Source organism: Engystomops pustulosus, chromosome 1 (assembly GCF_040894005.1).
Source record: "Engystomops pustulosus chromosome 1, aEngPut4.maternal, whole genome shotgun sequence".
Taxonomy (NCBI): Eukaryota; Metazoa; Chordata; class Amphibia; order Anura; family Leptodactylidae; genus Engystomops; species Engystomops pustulosus.
This window is the reverse complement of record NC_092411.1, coordinates 82,926,898-82,930,690: the sequence shown is the minus strand read 5'-3', so window position 1 is coordinate 82,930,690 and position 3,793 is coordinate 82,926,898.

Sequence of the window (3,793 nt, the reverse complement as noted above, 5' to 3'; positions counted from 1 at the left end):
TATTCTAGCATTGTACTCTTCATTTTATTTTATTTTTCATATTCTGTTCAGTGGAATGATTTGGATATCAGCTAGTAAAAGGGAGCGTTCACATGTTCGGTTTTTCAGATGCAGGAGTAGAGTGAGAATAACAGGAGTAGCACCTCTAAATGATATTTTCTCAGCCATTATGATCCACAACTGCATCAGAAATACTGAATGTGGGAATGCACCAGGAAAGTTTTCTGATACAATAAGATTTGCAGTACTGAGATCGTGAGAGCTATCTGGGACCAGAATGAACAACCATTTGGACACATCCACCAAATATGGAGCACCATACCTAAATGGTCACCTCCTATAAAGCAAGGTGAAGGATGGAAAAAAATACTTTATTCTAACCCAAATGGGTTCTGTGAAGTATTTTAATAGATGTTTCAGCTAAAGTTACATTTGCTCCCACTTGCTGCTGTTGCACAATAATGTTGCTGTCTCTGTAATGATAACTCAATGTTTTTAAATCATTTTCCCATTGTACCATGAATGGTAGCTTGTCTTTAGGCATTTGGCCAAGGGGAACCTATCACCACATTTTCAGAAATACAGCTAGTGACAGGGCTCTATGGGAACCTATTAACTTACGGGCACCTTTCTTTTGGCAAAAAATTGTTTCTCTTACATCCCCTTTTTGAATGACCTTTATCTTGTATTACCTGAAATTAAAGGGGGTGTGTCCTATTCAGCCTTTGCATCTCACCTATAGCTTGTCTCAGCATATCATGTGACCAGGGTGATGTTATCTAATGTCCTTTACCCAGTTACGTTTGTCCCATGTATGTATGTGATCACATGGTATGATCATTGCATGCCTTCACGGGGAGTAGAAGTCCTTTCAGGCATGCAATGATCATGCCATGGGATCGTATACATACATGGGGCAGACGTTGCAAACATAACTGGGTAAAGGACCATAGATGACATTATTCTGGTCACATGACATGAAGTAGCCAATAATGTAACACAGCTCTGCATACAAGTCCTTGGGGCTAGTTAAGAATACCATGCGCTAGCATTGCTCTATGAAAGTGACCTAAGCCTTGATTCAAAAGGCTTCAGCCTTGATCACATGCCGAGATTACATTGCGTTTTAGCAAATGCAGTTGCAACACAATGTAACCTTGGCATGGGATCAAAAATGCATTGTGTGAATGCACCCTTAGTGATGAGGGCAGAAGAGATGTAATTTATTTTAGGTGGGTTAATTTGCGCGGCAAGTACTCTTTAAGCGTAGAATTAAATCAAAGCCATCACATATGAACCAGTTTTGGAAGCCGACGCTGTGTGAAAAAAAAAAGCTAAAATTTTATAGCCTACAAAACGAGCCAGTGAGAACTAAAATCCTGGCAGCTGCAGGGCGCTCTATCCCCCATAGACGTGCACTCTACTGCTCCATACATGGGGAAACGATAAAACATTTGAACACTGTGAAAATAGTGTTTTGTCTTCTCCAGTGCTTTCAATACTATACAGCCAGGACTACCAAGGGAAAACTGGATCTTCCTGGAGTGGACCACCATCTTTCTATTTGGATCCTACGTGAAGGAGTTTATTTACTCGCAAGCAAAAGGTATCGACTGCTGTAGCGCATCCTCACGGGTATATATGTGGATATCTACCGCAGTGGATATCTTTTGCTTGCGAGTAAATGAAACTCCTTGACGTATGGGTTAAGCACATGGACGTTTAACTCCGGAAACCTTAATCCCACTACCAGACAAAGAATCTACCTACATGCCTGTTTCTTCCTTTCGGAAGGTGAGCAATTTACCTAGTTTAGCACCTTACTATTCACCTACAATTGATGCGCTTTTGTGTTCCCTCACGTTCCTCTAGAAGTCCATACCCTTTTAGTTGGATTCTAAACTACCTCACAAACTGACCTCAGTAAGTGATGGCGTATATGCATTGCGTCGTGTTTTTGACGCATTCCGCTGGCTTCAGCCTTGATTACATGCTGAGGTTACACTGCGTTTTAGCAGTTGGAGTGGAAATGCAATGTAACTTTAGCATGTAATCAAGGCTGAAGCCAGTGGAATGCGTCAAAAACGCAACACATCGTGTGAATGCGCCCTCAGAGTCTGGGACTGTGTGTGTCGGACACTGTGATGAGTAGTACAGGTCCACCTCAAGGAACAATTCTGGCTCCCCTCCTCATCACAATGTACACCGCAGACTTCGGGTACAATTCAACAAGCTGCTACCTCCAGAAGTTCTTGGATGACTCTGCAATAGTATGCCTCATTACAAGTGAGAACGACAGGGAGTACAAAGAACTGACATAGTGCAGGTGGTGGATGAGAGGAGGACACTGTAAGTTGAAATCTATTCTGGAGAATAGCTCCCATCCCATGCATGAGACTGTGGTGGCACTGGAGAGCACCTTCAGTGACCGACTGCTTCACCCCAACTGTGAGAGGGAGCGGTATCGTAAATCTCCAATCAGGTTGTTCAACAAACAAGGCCCAACAGCTGTGCTCACCACTTAACCCCTTAATGACCGCCGTCGGCTTTTTACGTCGGTCATTAAGGGTACTTCTTCTGATGCAACGCCTTTCAACGGCGGTGCGTCAGAAGAAGATTTCGGGACATCAGGTCCTGCAAGTGCCGGTGTCGGGCTGTGATGTCACAGCCCGGACCCGGCACTAACACCCGGGATCGGAAAAACTCAGATTCCGGGTGCCTAACCCCTTACACGCTGCGGTGTAAGCTTGTCCTACGTGGATCGGACCCCTCCTGCCTTAGTCCGATGACTGACCCGAGGCTGTTGGCTCTTCTCTCTGCCGGGTTCAGCCTCCTGGCAGGACCTGGCTGTGTGTAACTGCGCATGCTCAACATCCTCAGTTACTTACACTATATACCTAAGCGATCGGATGAACGCTTGTTCAAGCCAAGAAGTAGAAAATGTAAAAAAGTAAAAAAAAAAAAAGATTTGGTCATTTTAAAATATAATTAAATAAATAAAATAAATGTCCAGATTTGACAACAGAAAAACAGAAGTTATGGCCCTAAATAAAGATAAAATATTATTTTTACATTCCGGTGAGCGGGGCAAAAAAAAAGGCTAAAAATTGATTTTGTTTGTGTCCCCCTTAAAATAGTTAATAAAATCTCATGAATAAGCTTTAGACAAATTGAATTATATATACATTGTATCTCATCCCGTAAATAATAAGCCTCATATGTTCGCATTACCAAAAAAATAAAAATTTATAGGTCGTACAATGTGACAATACAAATCTGCTGTGAAGGGCACCTCCATTCATTCTATGCCTGGTCGTGCGCCCATACAGCAGGACACCACCACATATGAGGTATCGCTACACTCGGGAGGAATTGGGCATGAAACATTGCAGAGCGTTTCATCATTTAATTTATTCTGAAACTGTCAGTTTTGGCCTAAATGAATGAATTTCCAAAAAAAATTTGAAAGTTTCTAAATTGCAGGTCCATATTGTTTTAACCCATGTGAAACACTTAATGGGTTAATAGACTTAATACGTTGAGGGGTGAAGTTTCTATAATGGGGTCATTTATGGGGTTTTACTATTATTTAGGCCTTTCAAAGTCACTTGGAAGCTGAGTTGTCCCTTAAAATGTGAGTTTTGGCAATTTTCATGAAAATGAGAAAAATGCCACCTAAAGTTCTGCGCCTCATAACATCCTAGAAAAAGGAGAGGACGCATAAAAATATCATCTCAACATAAAGCAGATATTCTGTAAATGTTAATTATGAAGCTTTTTTGGTAGCTTTACT